Source organism: Gorilla gorilla, chromosome 1, assembly GCF_029281585.2.
Source record: "Gorilla gorilla gorilla isolate KB3781 chromosome 1, NHGRI_mGorGor1-v2.1_pri, whole genome shotgun sequence".
NCBI classification, from domain to species: domain Eukaryota; kingdom Metazoa; phylum Chordata; class Mammalia; order Primates; family Hominidae; genus Gorilla; species Gorilla gorilla.
In genome coordinates, this window is record NC_073224.2 from 144,122,131 (window position 1) to 144,149,682 (window position 27,552).

Genomic DNA, 27,552 nt, shown 5'->3' on the forward strand with positions numbered 1-27,552 from the left:
TAGCCACTAACCTCATAATGTTATTGTGAGAATTATGTAAAATAATATGTGGTAAGTATTTAGTATTGTTACTGGCACCCAAAAGTGTTCAATGGCGTTAACTATTACTGTTATCAGTATTAGTTTTATTACTATTGGTTATCATTATTAGTATTATCATTCTTTAATGTAGCAGATCCTCTTCATCTCATGAGAGCAACTAATACACTTTCTATCCCATTTTCTACAAGAAAGTTCATGAATTTCATACTAGCTGATGCCAACTCCCAATTCTAGAATGGAAGAATGGCCAATCCTCTTTTCTGTGAGAAAGTCCTGTGCTCTCAGAGCATCTACTTCAAGCATGTCTTTGGAACAGGATAATCACTTGTCTGACTGTTTAAAGAACAACCCCTGTAGCAGTCTCATTTCCACCAGGGTGGTGCTGGGGGAACAGGAAGAAAGAGAATCAAAAAAGAAGACTCTCTTCTCTCAAAGTCCCCAACACCATTTCTTTAATACTTTTTTAGTTTATGAGATTTGACAAGGAAATAAAGGCATTGCTTCAGGCCATTCCAATTTCACAATGTAAGTATTCTTTTAAAATTGCTACATCTAGGGGAGTCTTTATATCCATGTCATTACTCAAGGAAAATTGTGAGGATACAGGTAACAGTGTAAGAGGAATCTTATTAAAACATCACATGCAAAAAAAAAAAAACAAAACTTCTTCCTCTCCACTTGAAAGACATCTCTTTCTACTTACTTTCTATCAGTCATCAAAAATGTCATGAGACGTTGAATGATTAGTATCCTTCCAAATGCTTTGAAAAGGTATGGTACATAAAGGGAAAGAAAATAGAGTACCTTGCCAGTGGTAGTGTAATAGTCATAAGATACACAGTGAAATTGAATGCATAATAAACCCACAAGGGTACGTAGATGAAAGAATAGAAAATGAAGGCGTGGATCTGATTTACAACGGTATGTGAAACCAAGAATAGGAATAGTCTCCTGGAACTAGATCTCACTAAAAGAAAACTTTACTGAAAGTTTTGTGCTAGTTGACAGAAATAATCATATAGATGTGTGTGCATGAGAGCATGTGTGTGCATGTATAACCCCTTCGAGATCCTTAAGCAAATGACACTTAAAAATACACAAAACATAAACATATTTAGAGATAAACAGAAAAATTATATTAGATGAAAATAGTATTAGGGTGGCAGGTGGGAAGGCAGAGGAAACAAGGCTTTTCAAAAAGGAATTGTTGTATTGTCTTCAGATGTCTTATTAACAGTGATGAAGTAATGTCTTCACAGTTCTGAAGGAAAATTGTTATGAGTTTGGATTTCATTCTCTTTCAAAATGTCAGTTAGAAGTGAGTCATAAAATAAGAAATGTTTATCTCTATGTATATATCCTAAAAATGTTACCTGAAAATGGACTCCAGTAAAATGGAAAGAAAAATGAAACTATAGGAACAAAATGCAAAGTAAAAGCAAACCAACAGCGGGAACAAATGCAGAAGAACTACAAACACAGTTCCAGGAGGAGCACTGTGCCATGCAGCACCCCTAGAAGGCAATGGGCCCAGTAAGAACCATAATATACTCATGAAGAACATAATGAATTCCATTCAACAGATAATTTGTTTAAAAAGTTGCAAGATGGCCAGGCGTGGTGGCTCACCCCTGTAATCCCAGCACTTTGGGAGGCCAAGGTGGGCTGATCATGAGGTTAGGAGATCGAGACCATCCCGGCTAATACGGTGAAACCCAGTCTCCACTAAAAATACAAAAAATTAGCCGGGCGTGGTGGCAGGCGCCTGTAGTCCCAGCTACTCGGGAGGCTGAGACAGGAGAATGGCGTGAACCCAGGAGGCAGAGCTTGTGGTGAGCTGAGATCGCGCCACTGTACTCCAGCCTGGGCAATGGCACAAGACTCTGTCTCAAAAAAAAAAGTTGCAAGATATTAGTGATAACTTGAGAAAGGTGCATGCTCCTTTTGCCAACAAAAAAAGACAATAAAAATTCCAGAGAAAACAAAAACAAAAATTTGACCAATAAAGTAATTTTCCAAATAGGAAGGAAATGTTACACGAATTGAAAAACTGACCAACAGAGAAAATGACCTTCCATTTAACTTGGATGATTCAAGAAACACACTCCTTAAAGGAACAAACTCCCATAACTAGGACAGGCTTAGCAGCAGTGACATCTCCTTCTCTAGGTGTCCAATCACTTACTTGAATAAAATGAATATTATTTATTTAATCATAATGTTGCAAATGCTGTTTACACATTTTCCATGCTTAGAATCAATGACTACACAAAGTATATTACATTGAATTTCAGGTATGCAGAACAGAAAGTACACAACACTCATACATAGCTGGCAGCAGTCTGCAAGTGGGAGGAAGAGAAAAGGGAAAGGCACTGAAAGAGTACTAATCTCCACTATATGAATGTACTATTTTGTATATTCGAAGGTAAGAGATACTGCCTAGTGTTTACAATAGGTTATTATACAGGTATCTAAGTATTCAGGTATCTAAGTATATTTTAATATATTTAAATATTTTATGTATTTATATATAAATATTACATTTAATATATTTAAAATATATATTATATATTTTATATATAAATATTTAATATATTTAAAATATTTTAAATATATTAAAATGTAATTATAGGTATTTAAGTTATTTTAAATAGGTATTAAGTAGGATTAAAACTCTTAGAAATACTAGTTAATAGAAAGTTAATAATTAGAGAAACTGTTAAAATAACTTAGAACGTGAAGCACACCTGCAAAGAGACAGTTTGCTCTAAACTGATGGGTTTGCTGGGATTAAAGGAAAGTCCCAGGCAAGTCTGGACAAGCTTGTCATCCTAGAAGCATATGCAAGTTAATTTCCTCAGATTTAACAGCAGGGAGTCAATATAAAAATTATAAATCAAGAAATAGAGATATCAGCATATTGTTTAAATGTACAGTGACATTCATAGCAGTGGTTAGCATACTGCTCTTTGAAGTCATACATACCTGGGATTGTAGACCCAGCTCTCCCAATTACTGGCTCCATGATGCTGAACAAGTTACTAACCTCTCATAATCATATCTATCTCAGTAGATCATTATGAAGATGATGTAAACAATGCATGCAAAGTGATAAAGCAGAACCTGACACAGAATAGAGCTTCGGGAACTCTGTGTAACTATTATAGTCATCATTGATATTCTTTATGGAAGCCATTCACTGCATGTGCAAAAAATACTATATGAAAAGCATATTGAATGTTCAGTTAGTTGTTACACCCGTAAATACCTATGGAATTAATGTTAGGGCTTACATTGGCTGGCCAATGCACTAAAAAATATTTAAAATTATTACATCTGATGTTCAGGTGGGGAGAGAGGGTGAAAGGACAAGCAGTATATTCAATGATGAAGTTGCATGGTAATTCAATTTCACTCATAAACATTAACTTCACCAGAGAGAGACAAAGGGTGAGAGAGAGAAAGAGGAGGGAGAGAGAGAGAGGGAGACAGAGAGAGAGAGAGAGAGAGAGAGAGAGAGAGAGAGAGAGAGAGAGAGAGATTCAAGTAATACTAACAACTATGCCAGCCATTTCTCTCAATGGTTTCTTGCTTCTGGCAGTAGATGAAATTACACATGCTATAACCAACATTGCTTGTTGGAAATTTGTGAAAAACATATGTGCATGGTTTTAAATTTTCTCCTATGAACGAAACTTAAAATATTTCCATAACCAGATAAATAAGTAGTATGACTCTGTCAACATTTTTGAGAAGAAATTGAGAAGAATTGAGGGTTATAGTTTTTCTGTCAATGTTTGTCATTGACAGAGAAGAAGTGAGGGTTTTGTATGCTCATTTTATAGTTGTTTAAAGAAATTCCAAGAATAATTCACCCAGAAGTAATTTTTGACTTGTACACTGGCTTTAGAATTTGAGCTTGTATAAGATATAACTTTAATTTACAACTATTTTGCACCATGTGCATTTTAGTAGATATAGGTTATAATCTTATAAGAATAATAAATAATAAAATGATGCTTACAATAGCTGAGATCATGTAATGTGAGAAACTATTTGTAATAAATGCTAAGCAAGAAGATAGGAAGATATAAATTTTTATGTACACAATGGCTACAGGTAAATTAAAAGAGTGAATAGAAAAAAAAGACTTAAAAATATATATAACAAAAAAACTATTGGCCAAGGCTGTGTTAAGGTGATAGGATTATGGGTGGTTTTATTTTATTTACCTGAGTTTGTAAAATTTAAAAACATGATTTTAGAAACCTGTAAAAAAGCAGACACAAATTAATAATGACAGAATATACACAGGTGCTTTAACCAAAATCTATCTATGGAAATGATTCAGATATCAGAATTGTGCAGTAGTCTCAAATTTTAGTGATTGGTCTTCTTTTCAGGAATTCCAGGCAACATTGTTTCACTACATCATACAGTTTACCTAAACTAGAAAATAAGAATAACTTATGTAAAACTATTTGTATTTGACTTTGAAATACTTCCAACAAGCATTTCAGCCAGACATGTACCCAGACCAGTAGTATGAGCTATGTGCCTCCCCCAACCCCCACTTCCTCTATGCTAACCAAATGCCTTTGCTACTTTACTAGACCACTATGACCAAGTTCAGTTGGATCACACCATTATTCCAAAGCCATGGCCATACCAATACCCCACAGTTGGATCTAAGCAACAGAAGTTTGGCTTCTCAGGGAGACTTTGGCAGGCTGTAGAAACACGTTTGAGTTTTCATCCAGGTTATATGCAGATTACCACAAAAAGATCCATTATTATGTGAATTAATATATAAAATACATCAAATCTTATCCCAGAAACAGAACAACTACAGACGCTGAAGAGCCTATTAAATATGATGAGCTCATAAATGTAGCACATCTTGCTCTTTTCTTCATCCCCAATTTTGTAAAATGGTTTGTTTCATCATGATTGTATTTTTGCATTCAATCAACATTAATAATAAGAACTAAAATACATTTGGTCCTTTATATTTGCTAGGCATTTAACTAAGAATTTGGCATTTAATCATTATCTTGCTGATAAAAAACTTGAGGCTTAGGAAGGTTAATTAACTTGCCCAAGAAACTATTGAGAATTAGTGGATTCAGGACTTAAACTCTCATTTGCCCATAAAGCCTCAGCTTTTTAACAATTATGCTATAAGGCCTTCTATTAATTGAAGACCTACTAACTTCCAGGCTTTTCTAGGTGACAGAGGACACAAAGATGAATAAGAACCCTGACATTCAGGAGTTAAAAAACATATTTTTCTTCTTTCAGGAGTTTACAGGCAACAGGGGTCCATGATACCTCTTTCCACTCAATTCCCAAGGTTTCAGCAGAACAAGATAGACAGTTAAATATAGGAAGGGCTATTTAAGCCAAGTCTCATTATCCAACATAGGATTTGACTTGATTATTAAGCACTTTTAAACGGTAGGTTCAGGTTAAGCATCCCTAATCCAAAAATTCAAAATCCAAAATGCTCTAAAATCTGAAACTTTCTGAGCACTGCCATGATACTCAAAGGAAATGCTCACTGAAGCAATTCCAATTTTGGATTTTCAGATTAGGGATGCTCAACCTGTAAGTATAGGATGCAAAAATTTCAAAATATGAAAAAATCCCAAATCCGAAATGCTTCTGTTCCCAAGCATTTCGGATAAGGGGTACTCCACCTGAACCATCAATTCCAGAATCTCCAAATGGCTGTTCATGTGTGACTCCAGTGGCTCAATGACATAGCCCAATTTCCTATGACATCTTCTCCAGTAAACAATGCCAGGGCCTGGCAGATGAAGGATGCAGTCGTGTGTATCAGGAAACCCAATTCTGAGATGTATCCACTTCCCCTCATGGGGCTTCGAGACTTGGCTCCCAGCTATGGAGTTACCTTTAGAGCAAGAACCATATTACATATCACTGAGGAAACTTGAACAGAAAGTCCTACCATACACGTTCAATCACAGGCACATTCAGAGACTGCCTGGATAAATTTGCTGCCTTAATGACCTACCCACCTTCACTGCTCCTTCACTCCAAACAATAGCCAGAACAATACTTTTAAATGAGCATAATGCAAACTTGCAACTCCTCTGCTGAAAACCTTCAGAAGCTTTCCATTTGTCTATGGATTAAATCTGCAAGACTTTATTGCAAACGCAGCAAGGGCTTGAGTGATCAAGACTTGTTCAGTGAGTCAGCAAGTGACTACGAAGGGGCATCACCAAGCCCTACCCCTCTGACTTTACTCCTTATTCACCACACTCCAGGGATAACATCCTTGTTTCCATTCTCTTTTGCGGGGCTTCTGTGCATGCTGTTCCTAAATTCATTTTGTCCACCCACCATCCTTAAATTAATTCATAGGCCTTTCTTGGAGAAGTCTTTACTGTCACAACAGATCACGTTGAACATATTAATAAAATATTTTCTTGGAATGAAGAAATGTGGCTCATGTATCTACAAAAACTAAAATTTGCAGCTTCTCAGGATACTCTGCATCTCCTTCACAACCTTTACCCCAATTGCCTGGAACTTAGCAGTCATTTGTTTGAGAATTTAGTGTTTTTCACTCATGATCCATTTCAACTTGGTGAAGACAGATCACATATATCTTGTTTGTTATTGAATCCCCAGTGCCAGGCACATAGCGCTCAAACATTATTTGCTAAACTAATAAAGATTCATAAAAAAGAATAAAAAAAGATTCACTAAAAAAGAATAAAAAAGACAGTCATCTTGTGTCTTTTTACCAAGAGCCAGACATGATCCAGGATGAACGGGACCCTTTCTCTTGCATGCCTGTTACCTCTTGCAGCTTTCTAGGCTCCAGTGGAATATTTTCTCCTAAAAGCACTGACTTTGGAATATCTGAAGTTTGATGGCACAGAGCTTTCCCCAAGAGTAGAAAGAAAGGCAGTCCTACCCCCTCTGTAACGGAGGACATTGCTTGTGAAAGGCTACACAGTTCTTTAGAACCCCTCATGCATTCATTTCATTCACTCAACAGAGAAGCTGAGAGCTCCCTTTGTGCCTGGCACTAGTGGAATTCTGAGCATTCACAAAGAAAAGGCGGTTCCTGTCTTGAAAGAGCTTCTTGTGAGGAAGGAGAGATGGAAAACTAAGTCAGTGATGGCCACACAGCGTGGCAATTCTGAGAGAGGACCTCAGAAGAGGGACACCTAAACTACCAAGAAACACTGAGGAAGAGGTAATCTGGAAACACTGCTAAGAAGATTTGAGGCCCCAGAGAAGAATGAACCAGCCACTAGATAAACATGTGCCAGGAGAACCCATGGTAAAAAGCAATGTAAACAATGGGAGCAGTTTGTGAACAAGCCAGGGGGTGAGGGAAGAAAATGCAAGTCAGAAAAATGCAAGTTTAAAGATGCGTGCCAGGTGGTGGACAGACCTGGTCAGGGCCCAGAGCAGGGAGGACACTTGGGATCTTGTTTTAAAGGTGATAGAAAGCTGCGAAGACTTTTAAACCTGGAAGTGTGACTGGAGGAGTCAGATTTGCATTTTAGAAACAGCACCTCAAAACAGTGTTAAATAGAGGGGAAGGGGAGCTATAAATAGACGAATATCCTAAGAGACCTTCAGGAAACATTTGCATATTTTGAGATAGGAGTTGGAATGAAAAAATAATGATTTGTATATATTGAAAAATGGATACGCTCCCCCGTTTTTGAGAAAATGTTTACATATATCATTTCCCTGGAAGTAAATTAGGAAATGAGGATAATGGTTCTGTAAAACCTAAAGACTGTTGGTGACTCATTATCCAATTAATTGATATGAATAAATTGGGCAAATCAAGCTAAATGAGAGTCAGTCACTGCATGTAAGTAGAGAACGAGTGATTGTTTATTTTTGGTTTTGTTTTCCTTTTTTTAAAAAATTATAAAATCGGGATCTCGAGCCCCACTGAGGAGCAGTGGGTCAGGAATATCCACTGAGTCTCTGACCCTCAGAAACAGGACATGGGATGATGTGGATTATGTGGACCTTGGAGTGGAAGTGATTCAGCTAGGTCTGGAAGTCTCTCTTGTCACCTTGGAGCCCACCCACAGCTACCACGTCACAGCAACTAACCCTGCTGGCAGCAAGTGACACCATTCAACCCACCCTGGAGTGCATTTTTTCAGATTAGAAAAGAGGAATAAAACCATTATCAGAAATGGAAACAATTAGGAGTTGCTTGTTTATAATTTTTGTTTTTAATCACTGTGAAGTTTGTATTTAAAAGAATATGATTCCCTTCTCAGCAATAATGGCACCTAAAATTCACCAGATTCCTCCAAACCTGATGAAGAGGGACCAGCCCTCTTTATGCTCCCGTGAGTTGGAATAATATGTGAGCATCTCTTAAGAGGCTGTGAAGGTAAATTTCAGGAGAAGTATGAGCAAATTCTCACTACCAAATTGGCAGCCTTTTAAGAAATTCATGCCTGATCAGATTATTTCAGAAGATGAGACAAGGCCAAACAAACTATTCCTGAAACTTCTTTGCAAAACTGCAAGCTGAGTCTCAACTTGAGCAACGGCTGCCGCATACTTTTTGCAACTGATTTGATATCCAATTGCAGCTCCAGTTTCGCATTCTGAGAACACTTAAAGATTCATTTTTATGAAACTTGAAAGATCTTGAAACTTTCAGCTTGATACAGTCATTTATTCTCATCCATTAAAAGCCTTGTCTTACTCAGGTAGATTACCCAAACAAAAATGCCTAGATGCCAGTAGCGATATATGCCTTCAGTGGTAAGCAGGAAAGTGTTTTTCTCAGTACAGTTTTGAAAGAAGTATGTATGAATGTGTGTAAATGAATGTGTGCTTTAAGTTACTCCATTAATTGTGTAAATTGTAATTGAATTGACCTTAAGGAATCTGGCCTTGAATTTGATGTTCAATTACAGTTAGAAAATTTACTTTGTTTACAAAAGAGTAGTGTTTTGTGAACATGTAAATTGCAATAGTGGATTATTTTTATGACAGTATTAGTGTTAAATATAGGTCCTGGTTCCAGGAACATCCTGTGAATCATGAGTTAGAAAGGACCAAAAAATGTGATTATAATGACATAGATAATGTTTGCAGTCCTAGGTCTACAAATGTGTGGTGTGGAATAAAAACACACTAGAAATGGATCATTTAATGCTGTCATGTTATGTTAGAAAAATGCCTTGACTCAGCCTTAGAATACCCATGTGGAGCATTAAGATTAAACTCATCCACACAATCAACATCTCCCCAGACAAACGTCCAAAGTAAGTTAATATTCAGACAGTTGTTCTTGATAAGGTGATGTTGACTATTAGCTACACACACACACACACACACACACACACACACACAAACCCACCAGAAAAACCTATTGGTTAAAAAAAAAACTAGCTGATTATATTAAAGCAGACTACTACCTTGACAGAATATTAATAGTATCTCAAAAGGAAGACATCAAGGGAAAGTGTTTATGGGATTTCGGGGCCTGAAATGAGTCATTTTAAGGCAAGGTGGAGTTCCTTCATCTGTTCTGGCTGCTATAACAAAATACCCTAAGTTGGTGGTATAAACAACAGAAATTCATTTCTCACAGTTCTGTAGGTTGGAAAATCTAAGATCAAAGTGCTGGCATGATCTGTGTCTGGTGAGGGCCCATTTCCTGATTCATTGAAAACAAATTCTCACTGCCTTCACAATAGTGGAGGAGAAAATGCAGCTCTCTGCAGCCTCTTTTAGAAGAACACTAATTCCATTAATGAGAGTGAAGCCCTTGTGGCCCAATCACCTCCCAAAGGACAATCTCCTAATACCATAAATTGGTGACTAGGTTTCAATACATGAATTTCAACATTCAGACCGTAGCATCTAAAATTAGTTGGGATGGAACAAAGGGTATGAAATAATAGTTTGGGGTAGATAGAAACAACACGATGAAAGTCTTGAAGAAAGTCTTGATGAGCAAGGTAAGTAAGCTCTTTAGTTGGTGCTATTATTTAAATATATGTCCCTTCCAAAACTCATGTTGATGTTTTATTGATGTGGGGTCTTTAAGAGGTAATTAGGTTATGAGGGCTCTCATGAGATAATTAATGCTATTATCACAGGAATGAGTTAGTTATTGAGATGGGGTTTGTTAGAGAAGTAAGTCTGGCCTGATTTCTCTCTCTGTCTCATGTGTTTGCTTCCATCCTCCACTCCGCCACTATAACATGACCCTCACCAGACACCAGTGCCATCCTCTTGGATTTCCTAGCTTCCAGAACTGTGGGTCAAATAAACTTACTTTTCAAAGTAATTATCTAGTCTGTAATGTTCTGTTATGGCAGCAGAAAACAGACTAACACAGGTGGGTTAACTTATTTCTTCCAAGAGCAGGTATTTCCTGGAACAAGCAGCTAAGTAGTTAATTTTGCCTGGTTTCAGTACTAGTTAGCATAGAGACAGTAGACAATATTTGGCCCCAGAACTGTTTGGTACAGGAAGAAGGTATGTTTGATCTCAGTTCTTAGTCTCTGACATTGGTCTTTTTACAGTCTAAATTGGGATCTAATCATTGCACGTTGTTGGGTCTGCAGCAAGTAGGTTTCCTGATGCTAGTAATTCCAGTTCCACAGTATCACTCCCACCATACACTATAGGTTAAAGTCACAAGCCAGCTTGTTTTCAAGGGGTGGAGACATAAGCATCACCTTTCTATGAGAAGAATGTCAAATAATTTGTATCCACATCTTCAAACTACCGTAATTCTCCTTTGGCCACAAATTGTTTACATTCCTCCCATGACTCTCCAAAAAGATTCATCAAATTATGAAATTAGTCTCGGGCTTGAGGTACAGGATCTTGTCATCAAAATCAGGTCCAGATGTGGCAGAGGCTCCATAGCTTCAATTCCTTGAGTACAATTCTTTTTGATCTAAAAACCTATAAACAAGAAAGACAAATTATTAGCTCTACACACGCCAAATGTACATTAGCTGAACAAGCATCGTAATTCCTGTTCAAAAACAGGGACAGGTAGAAGGTACACAGTAATTGATCCACACAATTTAGAGACAAGCAGGGCACATGAGTCCAGTTCCTTGACTAAGGACAAGTAATAACTCCCTGGGAATCACTCTGTCATCTCTTGGCTCTGCCCTCTGGTCTGCTTTCCTTCCCACAGAAATAGCTTACGTTTGCAGTTAAGTAATTTTCTCAACCTGCTTCTTACTTATAGACATTCAAGAGCCCAAAGGCTACTTTTTAATTTGTAATGTCCCTGTCCTTTTCTCTCCAAGCTGTTATAATTCTTTTAAAGACTTTTTGGGCTTCTTACAAGTTGATTTATATTCCACACTATTAAACAAAACCACACCCACAAATCTTTTCAGAATAGGTTCTCTCCCTGGGTCTTCTTCAGAGTGGTTGTAGAACAATGACCTTGGAATTCTCCTATTACTTACTGGAGAGAATGTGTGAAGCCTACATATACTATCATTAGAAGACATTTGGTCTTCTTGAAAGAATCTTTGCGGTGCTAATTTAAATGTTTCTAAGATTTTAATACGGGATTTTACTAGCCATATTTTCAGCTTTATTTTTTCTAGGTAACATCCTGAATTTGATCTTTGCCATAGGATATTTCTTACTTTGAGAACCTTCTGCTGGCTAGAAAGAATACTCTACTTTTCCTTTAAATCCAACTTTAAGACTGAATAGTTTATTTTCTGTCTTCCTACATTTTATTATAAGCAGCTAGAAAAATCCACAGTTTCTTGAGCACTCTGCGTGGAAATCTCCTTACTATACCATTGAGTTTATTGGCTGTGTTTCCTCTTTTCCATGTTACTGCAATGACAGTTTCTGCCACAACCTTCACATCTTTGTGCCCTTGCTGGCAACCTCCTTGAGCCTTGCCAGGCTTCTGCCTGCCACCTAATCACAACGTCAATGCCACATATTTCAGGATTTGTTAAAGCACCACACTTCTTCCAGGGCACAACAAAAGTTACTGGCATGAAATTACAATAATTTATGTGTATTTGTGTTCTGCCATCTTTATTGCCTTTAGCTGTTTGTCACTCCCCAGGGAGTCAAAAAATACCTGGGTTCTTCCATTTTGGGGGAAAAATGACAACTTTTAGCCAACCATCCATCACCTCATTTTTCTTTACTGATCCAGGTGGAAGTGTATGCTCAGCTCTGCACAGGATGGGGAGAGAAGAATATTGATCAGCCTACTTCATGTGCATTGCATTGTTCAATGTTCTTGAACACTATAGGCTCAGCTCCCCACTGGGACCCACTGACACTGGGGTAGGCAGAGGAACCAGAGTGCCAACTAGCTCTGCTTCATACTGCCCTGTTTGGCCTCATTGCCTCCAGGTAGGTATGGAAGTTTGGGCTCCATAGGGCTCCTGTGACACCAAAAGTGAGGTGACAGTGGAGTGCTGGTAGACTAGCCTCAACTCATACCACCTCGTATAGTCTCATGGATGCCAGGAGAACATGAAGGCTCAGCTACTGGCTGGGCTCCATGGATCCTGAGGGTGGATGGTGAAGTATAGTGGTGACTATCTCCTTGCACCTCCTCATTATGTCTCATTGTTGCTGGGTGGGTGTGAAGTCTCAGCTCACCATCGGACCCTGTTGGCTTGGGGGTAATATCAGAGCACAGTCTCCTTCCACCAGACAGATAGAAGGACTACCTGCAAGTAGGACTTCTACCTGGAAAGGGATAGATTAGGTCTCCACTTTGCTGACAGCAGAGGAATCTGCATATCACAACTTGAACTTACTTCCACAGGGTAGGAGGATGTCAAGGGACACCAGCTTTCTGTTCAGTTCCACTGAAACTGCAGGGAGGAATGCAATGTATTTATTGGTGTTTATTTGGCATTTGGCAGGTATTGCCAAAATAGTTTTCTGTTGTTAGGCTACCTTTTTCTCAGTCCTTTAGCTATGGACAACATACCTGTTGGTGGCTCTGGGATGGAGATCTTTGAAGCTCCCTTTAGGAAATATATGGGAGGCAACAATAAAAACCACATGATCAGCTGCCACGTCATTCCTCAAGTCAAGAGGTCCCTAGGCAATCTACTCTCGTTCTGCATTTTAGAATCTGTTTGTTTTGTTACATCCATGTTTTTTTAGTTGTAAGGAGGATGGAGGGCTAACTCATCTTTGCCAAAAATGAGAGAGCCCAGGTATATTTTCAACTCCCCAGGAAGAGGCAAACAGCTGAAGAAAATAAAGATGGCAGAACACAGATCTATAACTTCAAAAAAGAAAAAAAAAATGTATCTTCAAGTAACACATAAATGGGTTCACAACCACAAGGAAGAGAAGAGAGAATGATTATTTTGTTTATGGCCTTGAAGTCCTGGATGAATCTATGTCCTTTTCTTTAGTGTTCGTTAACTGGGAGGTAAGGAAAATTACAAGAATGGTACTAGGTATAAAGAGACTTTTCTCTAGTAGTCTTTTAACTACTGGTTTTAGCCTTTTGAGTTTCTGGCTTTAAACAGTATTGTGCAAACTTGTATCAAGATTTGTGTGGATCGATCTGAACCCTAATGCTTTGGGCACTGTCTTAGTCCTTTTGGGATGCCATAGCAAAAAACCCTAAAATATGTAGCTGATAAACTATAGAAAATCATTTCTCCAGTTCAGGAGACTGGGAAATCCAAGATCAAGGTGCTGACAAATTTAGTGTCTGGCGAGGGCCTGTTTCCTGGTGCATAGAAGGCACCATCTCACCATGTTCTCCCCGGGGAGAAGGGTTAAGGCAGGTCTAAGAGCCTCTTTTATCAGAGCACAGTCATGTGCCAAAGGCCCTCCTTCTGATACCATCACCTTGGTGATTAGAATTCAACATATGAATCTGAGAGGGACACAAACATCCAGAACATAGCAGGCAGCAATAATTTTGCCAAAATAAGTGGAATTTTTTTTTCACAAGTAGTCTTATATATGGAGAAGATTTTCATATTGGACTTATTTAAGAAGCAAAGAAACCAGTATGTCAATATCTCAATTAGTTATTATCTGATTATGACTAGGAGAATCCTCAGGATTTCAAGAGGTCAACAGTGGAACACTTAATCTAAACATTTCATTTGCCCACTATATCCTTCCCTGTTAAGTTCACAGATGTGGTATCACAGAGAAGGGGAAAAAATGTTATTTGGTTAAAAGTCCAAGGGTGGTGGTTATAGACTAAGATGAAGAAATACCTAGAGATTACTAGTTTCTTGATTCTAAGAGAAAGGTTGTATACTGGTGGCAGAGTTTGTGGTATCAATAAACAATCTGGCAGGTTGTCCTTTAACATTTGCAGAAATTTCTACTTGTAAATTTGAGGGTAAAAATGGGAAAATAAATGCTGAATTTCCCTTTGGAGCATTTTCAGTGTCTACCCACTTCAATATTTTCCTTCAGTTTCTAACTACCACAGTGCAATTGTTTTATCATTTTTTTTCTGCTTACGTTGTTTACAGGTGTCTTTATTAATAACTCTCTACCCATGTTCTTGTGATAGAGTAGGGAACGTGCAGTTTCTTTATGCGTGAGACCACCAATTCATACTACATCTTATTCCAATTGTGTTTTAAGGCTATTTCAAGATGTTGAGTGAATGACTAGAGACCAGGCAACAGAGCTACTTCCCATTCCTGTTTTTTCTTTCATATTAAATCCCCTGGTTCTGGCTTAAAGTTGTTCAAAGAAACTGAAGACAGAGTTAGGGTCACATCTGCTCCTGGATCTATTCCTGAACGCTGTCTAAAGGTGTTAAAAAGCCTACCTACTCCTGAAGTCACCAGTAGATTCATCCTTTCTTTGCCTGTAGAACAAGATTACAGTACAATCTATTTTTACAGAACAGACTTTGAGGATGGCATCTTACAGCTCTTGCTCTACATCTACAGCTTTTCTAACCCCTCTAATCTTCCCTACAATTCAAGGTCTATTAGGTCACTGAGAATCTCCCCATTCTGACTTTTCCATTCAATTTTTATTCCTCTTTTTTTGCCTATGAGATTCCTATTAATATACGAGCCAAATTATGTAAATCTGAGATCTTTAAATAATCTACTAATAGAACAACTCCAAATTCTCTTGTAAATTTCTGCCTCTGTTTTGTGTGTATGCTTTAGAAAGTAGCTAACAATCGCTTTCAATTCAGACAAAGATCAGGGCTTAAAGTCAACCACAATAGAACTTGATCTGTTCTGAAGTGGGTTTAACTCTAAAAAACATTTGAGATTTGGGAGTTTCTTCTTGGCTAGAAGGGAAAGGAGATGAGTCAAGGGAAGGGGTGGGAATAAGGGTAATGTAGGAGACTAGGAAGGAGGAAGAGTGGAATAAAGGCAGTTATATTCAGATGGAAGTTCAGGAGGGTCTAAAAAAAATAGTTTTAAGGTTTTTATATTTCTCATTTTCCATGGCTAAGGAATCTTTTGAAAGCATCAATTTGAGAAACTAAATTTCTTTTGCTAGGTTCTTATGTCAATGAAAATTGCAGACCATTCTTTTTCTAAAATATCTCTCAAATGAATAGTTTTGTTCAAATTAAATGTTCGTCAAAATAGCCACTGTAATTCTAAATTATCCTTGGTAAAATTATTCCACTTAAATGTACAAACAAACGAACTATAGTGAAAATACATGATAGAAGCAAATTTCCCAACACTCTTCTGAGGTCCAGGGCCTCAAGGACCTTTACATAAAAGATAATTCTCCCCTGAGGTCCCATGAGCCTTTCACACTGGGGTCTCCCCGGCTGCATTGGAGCATGGACTTGGACTGAGACAGCCTCATGAAAGCCATGGTATTCTGGATATGTTGCTCATGCCCATTGTTCCTTGTATTAAATTTCCAGAGAAACAGAACCTACAGAATATACGTAAATACATATAGAGAGATGTATTATGAGGAATTGGTTCACACAATGATGGAGGCTGAGAAATCCCATAATCTGTGCTCTGCTAGCTAGAAGACTCAGAAAGCTGGTGGTGTAGTTCCAGCCCAAATCCAAATCCCTGAGAAACTGGAGAGCCAATAGTAAATCTGAGTTTGAGGCTCTGAGAGCCAGGGACCAATAGAATACGTTATTAGAGTCTGAAGGCCCAAGAACCAGTAGTGCTGATGTACTGGATCAAGAGAAGATGGATGTCTCAGCTCAAAAACAGAGAGAATTTGTCCTTCTTCTGCCTTTTTGTTCTATTCAGGCCCTCAACTAATTGGATGAGACCCACCCACACTGATGAGAGTGATCTCCTTTACTTAGTCTACTGATGCAAATGTTAATCCCTTCCAGAAACACCCTTATATACAAACCCAGAAATATGTCTTATCAACTATCTGGGCATTTCTTAGCTCAATCAAACTAACATATAAAACTACCCATCACACCCTAACCTAATAGTTAGCCACCGCCAATTTCAAATGGAAGATTTGGAGTAGAAAACTTGCCTTGACCCAAATGCTCATGGATAAAATAAGACAAGACTGAGGAAAGGTCTCATAAGAGTTTAATAGGAAACCCAAGGTAAAGTTTGCCTTATAAGAAGCCTGACATAAGGAGAACTTTTGAACTACTCAAGAGATGAACTCCTCAAACCTACATCCATCTTCTTTTTTTGATCATCTTCTTACATACATTCAGCAGAAAGTGTTGAGGACAGACAAACCAAAAGACAAACAGCAGTGTTTTTAGTCACAAGACAGCTTTTCTCAAAGGAAAAAAGATTTCACTTCTCATCAGATAATCAAAGAATTCAGAAACAAAGATTTCTTATTCCCAGGAAATATTTGGGAGCTGAATTTTTTTTTTTTTAATCACAGCTCTGACCCACTAAGGAATCTATTATCCACTGCAATCAGAGACACTGTAGACAGGAAGCTCAAGGGGTCTTTGGGGAGCATGCTAATCCAATTCCAGGGTCTTGAGACACTATATTTTGGTAGAATCTGAGGATTTTTCAAAAGTTTCATCCCTAAAAACTTCACCAGAAAAACTGTCTATCAAGAAAAACTAAATTTATTAGATGTAACACAGTAAAGCAGAACTTTATCATGATAATACAGTCTTAGTAGTGTCTGAGCTGAGAAGAAGGATTTCAGGGGAGGGTATTTACAGAGTGTAGAGGGTGATTTTAAGGCAAGTCTTGCAAAAAGGCATACTGATTGGGATTCTGCAGATTTTGTGATAGAATAGACCGGGATTGGTGGGCACAATGAGGGGAGAGTCTTGAAAGAGTTCTTGATGAACAAGCTGTTAGTCCTGATAAGTAATCTCCTTAGTTGTTTCCAGTCTTATCTTCTAGGAGCAGGCATTTCCTGAAGCAAGAAGCTAAATTATTTTTGCCTGGCCCCAATATTGTTTAGCATGAAAATAGGAAAGTAAGCTTGGTCAAAGAATTGTTTTGCACAGGGGAGTATGTTTGGTATCAATATTCATTGTTGTAGAGAAAAGTTCTGGAATAATCTCATTTGAAGATTTTTTAAATAAATGTCTTTCACTTATGACCCAAACTGCAAGATATTTCTTTTTACATTGTTATTATACAGTGTTAACAAGCTGATCTGCAAAAAATAAAAACTGCTTAAGTAGTTAAAACAATAATAACATTAGCAAAAAAAAAAAGCAAGTGCTCTCATTCTTAAGAATATATGATCATGTCAACTTTGTATTAGCAGCTCAAAGAGTAGGAAGAGAAAGATATGCATTCAACTTGAAAAGGAAATAAGATCAGATTTTTAAAAGTCTGTATCACACAAATGTATTGTTTGATTTGGGAAGCATGTTCCAAAAAATCTGTATATGTGGGAGAGTGTGTATATATTTGGGTATATGCAGTATGTCTCATCACACAAGAGCAAATGCAATGTGTGAACACAAGCACTTCTCTACAGATGGAGAGTGGGTGTGAGTGTTCATTTTTCCCTCAAACACTTATGGAGGGCACAGGCTATAGGCCAGGCTCTGTGACAAGCATTAATAATACTGAGATGAATGAGGAATGCCTGGCCTCAAAGAGCTCACAGTAAAGGGAAAGGCTTGGACCCATGTAAATGGATAATCATAAGAAAACATGAAAAGTGTAGTGGGACTCCTGAGGAGAGAGTGACTAAGTTTAGATTCAGGGATCAGAGAATACTGACATTGGGGCCAAACACTGAATGATGAAGAGGAGTGAACTAGGCAGAAGAGAGGGAAGAGTTTTTCAGGCAGCTGTGAAGCCTCCATATAGCAGAAATGTGTGTGAGTATCAACAGGCCCTCCTCTAACATTTGCCATGCCTAGGACAAGGATGCATGGAGGCCCCTGTATCATGTCTAAATATTTAAAAATTATAAATCAAGCTAAAAAAATACCATCTCTTACTTTGCAAATGTATCTTTATAACAACATAATTGGAAGATATATATAAAGGTATAGCTTTATATTACTAAAATTGGGCAAAAACACACAGATAATTAACTTTAATTACTATTGGACATTTCTGGGGATGGACCAGCAATGTTTGGATGAGTCATAAAATAAAGACAATTCATAAATTATTATATATTTATTTTATGGTATTTTCTTACTTTCAATTCAGCAAAATCACTGTGTTGTTATAAACAAGCTTTTACGTACTTGTTTTCCATTAATAGCAACTTAGAGAATCAACAAATAAAATATAATTATATTCAAAATATTAAATATTAGATGTATTTCATCAACAGCACAAACTAAACAAATATAAAAATAAAAATTACTTAACAAACTTAACAAAGTTTAAAATATAAAATATATTTTAAAACATTAAAAATTATCTATTAAAATTAAAAGATAAAATTGTAGTTGGTGAACAAATCACATTGATATTCAACTATTTGATATTAAAAAATTCACTGATATTCATCAAATACATAATCAAATATTTAATATTGATATATTAGATATATTTAGTTAAAATATTTAGTATATCATTTATCAAATATTCAAATATTTAATCAAAATATTTAAAGTTGAAAATTGTATTTGATGTTTAAAAGTATTTTAATGAAATATATTTAATTAAAATTAAAAGCTATAATTAAAATGAGCATTTTCATTATTTAATTTCAAAAAATTTAAATTTTAATATTATTATTTTTCCAAAAATTGAAATTTATACAATTCTAGTTTTTGTGTCCACCTCTTTGCCAATGAAAAGAATTGGTATCATGCTTCATACATGTTACACCTAAACCTCTATATAACAAATATAAGAGTAAGTTGAATTGTTTAACCTTGAAAAATACTCCTTGGCTGCTGTGTACAACTGTAGTGAGCTCAGCACTACATATGAGTGCTTCCAGAAGTACAAACTGGAAGGCAAAGAGAAGCAAAACAGATGCTCAGAACTCCTGGGAAGCAATACTTTCTTATGAAAGCATCAACTGCATTCATGCTATCCGACAAATTTAACATGTGGGGTCCAAAGCAGGGGTCCAGGGCAGGGGTCCCCTTTACCTAGCATTCAAATTACAAATGAAGGATAATGGTGACCAGATTGTCAAGGGCCTCATGATCATTGCTAGAGAGTCATCTGACAGTTTGTCCACTAAACAGGGAAGAGACAATTATATAACAGCTCTCTTTCACCATTTTCCTCTCTGCTGCAGTCACATCAGCTCCTCTCTGAAGCAGAAATCTAGATGTTAACCCTAAGAGATGACAAAAATCTTCTTTGGAAGCACTCTGTCAAGACCTGAGTCCTCGTGAAAGAGAGAAAGAAGTCAAATGATATGTTTATAATGTCTTTTGAGAGTCTTCTGTATCTCCAGAAAGAAAGCCTCATTTGGAAAAGAAATACGTATTTATAATCACACATATAAATTCTGTTATGTATCCACAATGTGCTGGAAAAATTTTCTGACAAGTGATTTTGTTTCCCTCAGTTCTCCATAACTTTAATAAAGTGATCTATCTAAACCCCAATTTATGTCACGTAACTTCCCTGCTAAAATACTCTTCAGGAGCCTCTATCACTTGCAAAAGAAAGTTCAAGTTCCTTAGTATGGCATCTGTTTCTTCACCATATTTCAGCTGGACCACTAACCAAGGCCTCCTTGAAGATCTCTCAGCTTCTGCTTGTGCCCTGCTTAATCCATTCTCTCCCCAAACAGCCTGAATGAGAAATGAGATGATGTAGTGACCCCGGCTTCAAAGTCTATCAATAACTCTCTAATGCACATAAGATAAATATAATCTCCTTACTATCACCTACAAGTGGCTGTAAAATTTGGCTCTGCCGATATCTCAGACATCCTCTGCCACTTCTTGCTCACTGTGCTATACCCTCTTTGGCTTTCTTTCACTTTCCAGAACATATTAAACTCTTTTCTACGTTAGAGCTTTTACTCTTGCTGTGGCCTCTCATGTGGAGATCTGGTTTTCTCTGGATCTCCACATGACTGGCTCGTAGACAGTCCTTACCTGAGCACCTCACTTAAAACACATTCCCAGTTTTTTTCCCTCTAGTACCTTGTTTTCTCATTTGCTTTCTTCGTAGTATTGTTCACAATCTATATCCTCTTGATTTCTAATTTAGTAGCTGACATACACTCATTTTTAGTGCAGAAAACTTTTCTGATTTGTTCAGTGTTTTATTTCCAGCTTTCAGCACAAAACTAACTCATAAGAGGTATTGACAACATTTGTCAACATCTACTCAAATTGTTTTCTCTTTCTTCACCTGACTAACTTCTCCTCATTCTTTGACCCCAGCTCAGATATTATCTCTCAGAGACTAAATGTAGTACACTTCCCTTCTGCTTCCGTAAAATCCTCTGCCTTTTTCACATTATTTGCCACTCTTTATGGGCATGTCACCTTCATTTGTCTGCAGTTTTAGAATGAGGAACTATACCTTATTTATCTTTTCTCTCCATAAATTGTTTACAGTGTCTAGTATGCAGCTGTTCAGTAAATGCAGTTAAATTGAATTGAAAGGTTAAATGGAATTGAAATTGAAAGGCTACTAGCAAGGAGGTTGTATAAATTCCAAGGCCAGGCTGCCTCGAATCAAAACCCAGCTCTATCACTTACTTATTAAATCACCTTGGGAAAGTCACTTTAACTTGTGCTTCAGTTTCTTTTTTTTCTTTTTTCTTTTTTTTTTTTCTTTTTTGAGATGGATCTCGTTCTGTCGCCCAGGCTGGAGTGTAGTGGCGTGACCTCGACTCACTGCAAGCTCCACCTCCTGCGTTCACGCCATTCTCCTGCCTCAGCCTCCCAAGTAGCTGGGACTACAGGCTCCCGCCACCATGCCTGGCTAATTTGGTATTTGTATTTTTAGTACAGAAGGGGTTTCACCGTGTTAGCCAGGATGGTTTCCATCTCCTGACCTCGTGATCCACCTGCCTCGGCCTCCCAAAGTGCTGGGATTACGGGAGTGAGCCACCGCGCCCAGCCTTGTGCCTCAGTTTCTTAATCCATAAAATGGAACGAAAGACAGGAGCTATTTCATAGATTGTTGTGAAGATTAAATTACTTAATACATGTATTTAAGTGTTACATGTTTAGTCAGCATTTAATAAATGTTAGCTGTGCTTTCATATGAAATGTTTCTCATAATCCTTTTTCTTTTCTAGGACAACTGGAACAAATAAAAGAAGTTCTTCCAATATCTTTTCTCATGTAACAGTAATGAACTTTAGTTTATGGCAAATTTGTGATTATCTTGGCACCAGCCTCTTTTCTAATTGGGCACACATACATGAATCGTGACTTTAGCTGCTTGACTGTTGTGTAACTTAAGGAGTATGTATATTGCCAGTCTGTGCCACTTGGCAGCTTAAAAGTTTTAATTTAATTTATTTAAAAAGGGAGAAATGCATACATGTGAGACTAGTACTATGTAAATATGCTTAAATTTATCCCCATATGTTTTATTCAAAATGTTTTACACTGTTAAGTAGAAAAAGAAAACAGATCTGATCATATATCACCTCCCTGCTCAAAATTTTTCTATAGGTTCCAGAATAGGAAAAAATAGTTTAAAATACCTAAAAAGACCCTTAAAAAAATAAAATGAGCAAAGGCAGTGAAACAATAACTTTAAAAGACAGAGAAAGGACAAATAATCTTATAAAACAAAGTTTATTAGTAATCAAAGAAAAGCAAATCAAATCCATGTTATATCTTTTATCTACCAAGTGGAAATATTTTGTGAAATGAATGTTCAGTGTAGGCAAGAATGCAAGGAAATCCACACTCCTACACTGTATTGCTGGGAAAGCAATTTGATTTAAGCTGTCGAAAAAAAAAATTGGAAATAGGTACCAAGAGCCTTTAAAAATTCATGAGTTGTGGACTTAAAATTTATTTTCCACAAATAGCATGAGAAAATAATCAAAAGTACTTAAAAAGCTATGATACATATTTTAGTATCATATTACTTATAATAAAACATTGAAAATAGCTTAATGTCTGGCTAAGTTAATTTATAGTAAATCTACACGATAAAATATTACACAAGTACATAAAGGTTGTCTTTGAAGCATATATGATGGCATTAAAAAATATTTGTGTTTTATACTATTTATGTTAAAGGTGGTATACTCATGTGTCCCTTAATGATGGGGATGTATTTTAAGAAATGCGTCATTAGGTGATTTTGCCATTATGCGAACATCATGGAGTATACCTTCCTTACAAAAACCCGGATATTAGAGTCTACCACACACCTAGGCTACATGGTATAGCCTATTGCTCCTAGGCTACAAACCTGCACAGCATGTTAATGGACTGAATACTGTAGGAATTTGTAGCACAAATCACTAGGCATAGGAATTTTTCAGCTTTGCTATAATCTTATAGAACCACTGTTTATATTCAATTCATCATTGACTGAAACATTATGTGATGCATGACTTTATATAAATGAACTATATATATATAAAAACAGTTACATAATATACATATATATGTGTGTATGTGTTGTGTGTATGAAAGGAAACATTAACATATTAACAATGGATCACATATAGATGTTAGGGTAAAAAAGCTGATTTGTTCTTATTATTGCTTCTCTTCTACATTTATACAACTTTTGACCATAAGCATATGGCATAATTTACTTTTATTTTTATTTTTTCATTTTCAATTTCTGTGGATTCATAGTAGACACACATATTTATGGGGTACATGAGTTTTTTTGTTTTTTTTTTGAGACAGTCTCCCTCTATCACCCAGGCAGGAGTGCTGTGGCATGATCTCAGCTCACTGCAACCTCTGCCTCCCATGTTCAAGCGATTCTCATGCCTCAGCCTCCCAAGTAGCTGGGATTACAGGTGTTTGCCACCATGCCTGGCTAATTTTTGTATTTTCAGTAAAGACAGGGTTTTGCCACATTAGCCAAGCTGGTCTCAAACTCCTGACCTCAGGTGATCTGCCCACCTCAGACTCCCAAAGTGCTGGGATTACAAGTGTGAGCCACCGTGCCCAGTTTGGGGGGTACATGTGATATCTTGATATAGGCATGCAACATGTAATAATCACATCAGGGTAAAGGTGGTATCCATCTCCTCAAGAATATATTCTTTGTAGTAGAAACAATCCAATTATACTCTTTTAGTTATTTTAAAATGGACAATTATTTTGACTATAGTCTCCCCATTGTGCTATCAAATACTAGGCCTTATTCATACTTTCTATTCATTTATTAACCACTAACCATCGCCACCTCCCCTCCCCACCCCTTCTACTCTCTGTCTCCATGTGTTCAATTGTTTTGATTTTTACATCTCACAAATAAATGAGAACATATGATGTTCGATTTTCTATGCCTGGCTTATTTCACTTAACATAACGACCTCCAGTTCCACCCATGTTGTTGCAAATGACAAGATCTCATTCTTTTTTATGGCTGAATAGTACTTTATTATGTATAAGTGCCACATTTTCTTATCCATTCATCTGTTGATGAAAATCTACATTGCTTCCAAATCTTGACTAATGTCAACAGTGCTGTGAAAAACATGGGAATGCAGATATCTCTTCGAAATACTGATTTTGTTTCTTTGGGGTATATACCCAGCAGTGGGACTGCTGTATCATATGGTAGCTCTATTTTTAGTTTTGTGAGGAACATCCAAACTGTTCTCCTTAGTGGTTGTACTAATTTACATTCCCACCAACAGTGTACAAGGGTTTCTTTTGCTCCACATCCTCACCAGCATTTATTGCCTGTCTTTTGGATGAAAGCCATTTTAACCAGGGTGAGATTATATATCACTGTAGTTTTGATTAGCATTTCTCTGATTATCAGTGCTGCTGAGCACCTTTTCATATGCCTATTGCCACTTGTATGTCTTCTTTTGAGAACTGTCTATTCAAATATTTTGTCAATTTTTAATTGGATTATTGGAATTCATAGTAACAAATTCCTAGAGCATTCCTATAGAGTTGTTTGAGCTCCTTATATATTCTGGTTATTAATCCCTTATCAGATTGGTAGTGATATGGTTTGGCTCTGTCTCCCCACCCAAATCTCATCTTGTAGCTCCCATAATTCCCATGTGTTGTGAGAGAAACCCAATGGGAGATAATTGAATCATGGGGGCAGGTAATTCCTGTGCTGTTCTTGTGATAGTGAGATCTCATGAGATCTAATGGTTTTAAAAACGGGGGTTTCCCTGAACAAACTCTCTCTTTGCCTGCCACCATCCATGTAAGATGCTACTTGCTCCTTCTTGCCTTCTGCCATGACTGTGAGCCCTCCCCAGTCATGTGGAACTGTAAGTCCAATTAAACCCCTTTTTTTCCCAGTCTTGGGTATGTCTTTATCAGCTGCAAGAAAATGAATTAATACAGTAAATTGGTACCAATAGAGTGGGGAATTGCTGAAAAGATACTTGAAAATGTGGAAGTGACTTTGGAACTGAGTAACAGGCAGAGGTTTAAACAGTCTTGGGGGGCTCAGAAGAAGAATGGAAAATGTGGGAAAGTTTGGAACTTCCTAGAGACTTGTTATATGGCTTTGCCCAAAATGCTGATAATGATACGGAACAATGAAATACAAGCTGAGGTGGTCTCAGGTGGAGATGAAGAACTTGTTGGGAACTAGAGCAAAGCTGACTCTTGTTATGCTTTAGCAAAGAAACTGGTGGCATTTTGCCCCTGCTGTAGAGATTTGTGTAACCTTAAACTTGAGAGAGATGATTTAGGGTATCTGGCAGAAGAAATTTCTAAGCAGCAAAGCATTCAAGAGGTGACTTGGGTGCTGCTAAAGACATTCAATTTTATAAGAGAAGCAGAGCATAAAAGTTCAGAAAATTTGCAGCCTGACAATGAGATAGAACAGAAAATCCCATTTTCTGAGAAGACATTCAAGCTGGCTGCAGAAATTTGCATAAGTAATGAGAAGCTAAATGTTAATCACCAAGACAATGGGAAAAATGTCTTCAGGGTATGTCACAGGTCTTCATGGCAGCCCCTCCCATCACAGATTTGGAGACCTACGAGAGAAAAATGGTTTCTTGTCCAGAGCCTAGGGACTCCTGCTCTGTGCAGCCTAGGGTCTTGGTACCCTGTGTTTCACTTACTCCAGCCATAGCTAAAATGGGCCAAGGTACAGCTTGGACTGTTGCTTGAGAGGGTGAAAGCCCCAAGCCTTGATAGTTTCCATGTGATGTTGAGCCTGCGGGTGCACAGAAGTCAAGAATTGAGATTTGGGAACCTCTGCCTAGATTTCAGAGGATGTATGGAAATGCCTGGATGCTCAGGCAGAAGTTTGCTGCAGGGGCGGGGCCCTCATGGAGAACCTCTGCTAGAGCAGTGCAGAAGGGAAATGTGGGGTTGGAGCCCCCACACACAGTCCCTACTGGTGAACCACTTAGTGGAGCTGTGAGAAGAGGGCCACCTTCCTCCAGACCCCAGAATGATAAATCCGCTGACAGCTTGCACTGTGCACCTGGAAATGCCACAGACATTCAATGCCAGCCCATGAAAGCAGCCAGGACTGGAGCTATACCCTGCAAAGCCACAGGGGCAGAGCTGTCCAAGACTATGGGAACCCACCTTTTGCTTCAGCGTGACCTGGATGTGAGACATGGAGTCAATGCAGATCATTTGGAGCATTAAGATTTAACTGCCCTGCTGGATTTTGGACTTGCATGGGGCCTGTAGCCCCCTTGTTTTGGCCAATTTATCCCATTTGGAATGGGAGAAATGATTGTACCCACTGCCTGTGCCCCCATTGTATCTAGGAAGTAACTAATTTCCTTTTGATTTTACAGGCTCAGAGGTGGAGGGACTTGCCTTGTCTCAGATGAGACTTTGGACTGTGGACTTTTGAGTTAATGCTGAAGTGAGTTAACACTTTGGGGGACTGTTGGGAAGGCATGATTGGTTTTGAAATGTGAAGACATGAGATTTGGAAGGGTCCAGGGCAGAATGATACGGTTTGATTCTCTGTGTCCCCGCCAGAATCTCATCTTGCAGCTTCCATAATTCCCACATGCTGTGGAACGGACCCAGTGAGAGATAATTGAATTATTGGGGCAGGGCTTTCCTGTGCTGTTCTTGAGACAGTGAATATGCCTCACGAGAGCTGATGGTTTTAAAAATGGGAGTTTCCCTGCACATGATGTGACTTGCTTCTCCTTTCACTCCACCATGATTGTGAGGCCTCCCAGCCATGTGGAACTGTAAGTCCATTAAGACTTTTTCTTCCCAATCTCGGGTATGTCTTTATCAGCAGTGTGAAAATGGACTAATACAGATAGTTTGCAAATATTTTCTTCCATTCTGTGGGTTGTCTCTTCACTTGATTGTTCCCTTTGCTATGCAGAAGCTTTGTAACTTGATGTGATCCCATTTTCCTTTTTTTTTTTTTTCTGGGCTTGTGGGTATTACTCAAGGAGTCTTTTCCCAGTTCAATATCCTGGAGAGTTTTCCCAATGTTTTCTTTCAGTAGCTTCATAGACTGAAGTATTAGGTTTAAGTCTTTAATTCATTTTCATTTGGTTTTTGTATATAGCAAGACATAAGGGTCTACTTTCCTTCTTCTGTATATGGATATCCAGTATTTCCAGCACCATTTATTGGAGACTATCTTTTTCCCCAGTGTATGTTCTTGGCACCTTCGTCGAAAATGAGTTCTGTAGGCATATGAATTTGTTTCTGGGTTCTCTATCTTGTTTCATTGGTCTATGTGTATGTTTTTATGCCAGTATCATGCTGTTTTGGTGACTATAGGTCTGTAGTATAGTTTGAAGTCAGGTAATATGATTCTTTCAGTTTTGTTAATTTTGCACACACTAGCTTGGCTATTCTGGGTCTTTTGTGGTTTGATATAAATTTTAGGATTGTTTATTCTATTTCTGTGAAGAATGTTATTGGTATTTTCATAGGAATTACATTGAATCTCTAGATTTCTTTTGGTAGTATGGACGTTTTAATAATATTGACTTTTCCAATTGATGAACATGGAATATCTTTCCATTTTGTTGTGTCCTCTT